This window comes from Macaca thibetana, chromosome 5, assembly GCF_024542745.1.
Source record: "Macaca thibetana thibetana isolate TM-01 chromosome 5, ASM2454274v1, whole genome shotgun sequence".
NCBI lineage: Eukaryota > Metazoa > Chordata > Mammalia > Primates > Cercopithecidae > Macaca > Macaca thibetana.
In genome coordinates this window covers 69890736-69891705 of record NC_065582.1, presented here as the reverse complement: position 1 = coordinate 69891705, position 970 = coordinate 69890736, and positions in this window count along the sequence as shown.

The following is a 970-nucleotide window of genomic DNA, read 5'->3' as shown; positions in this document are numbered from 1 at the left end:
TTCTCTTCTCTAAGTTCTGTGCAGTACGAAGTAGTCACAAATGCTGAAGAAATGACCACTGTGTTAATGGTGGATAAAGCCAGATTTAAAAAAGCAGCTGGGCTGGAAGTTAAGTGGCAGTGTGCTGTAACCAAGCCTCCAAAGCAAGCCCTTAGAGTCACCATAAGCAGAGCTAGCTGTGCAAAGCTGACTCCACATATAATTGCCCTGCCAGCCCTGTGAAGGCGATGAGGCCTGCCTGGCCAAATCAGACACTACAGAGTGTAGTTCAAGGAGAAAGATGAGCCCTCGTGGCTTATGTCTGAAAGAACGACTTGTCAATGGGCAGATGCTTTCAAAATGCCAGAAAATATTCATTTTAAGTACTATTTGCTCTGTAATTATACCTAGAGTATTAATTTGTTTAGCCTGCCTTTCAATCATTTGTATCTTATCAGGGAAATTGCTAACCTAGTATCTGCCTAAATTCTCATGATTACTTTTTTTTGGTTATCACTTTTCTTATTATTTGGTAGAATTCTCCCTTAACATCAAACAACTTAGTATAATACTTTACAAATGAAGGTTCTTGGAAAATTCCACAGAATGTTGTCGCTGTTGCTTATTCAAATTTTATGGAGTTATTTCTCTCAGGTCTCAAGGAGCTAGTTCATAGTTCTGAATTATAAAACTGCAAAGCCCAAAGAGAAAGGAAGAAAAATGCTACATAAGGGTGAGGACTTTTTACCACATGGTAGTCATGATAAAATTAGGAGAAAGAATGAGTTTCTGGACACAAATAGCAACTTACTTCCTAAAGTTAAGAATCTATAATGAAATATAAGGAATTACCCCTTTCTTAAGTGACCTCATTAAGCAAATTAGTTTGATGTTATGGCAAGAAGAAACAGGGGCAGGCTTTAAGGACATATACTTTTAATTTAGTTCTTTATATGGCCATCATGCCACAAAGAATTTGACGCACGTAAAC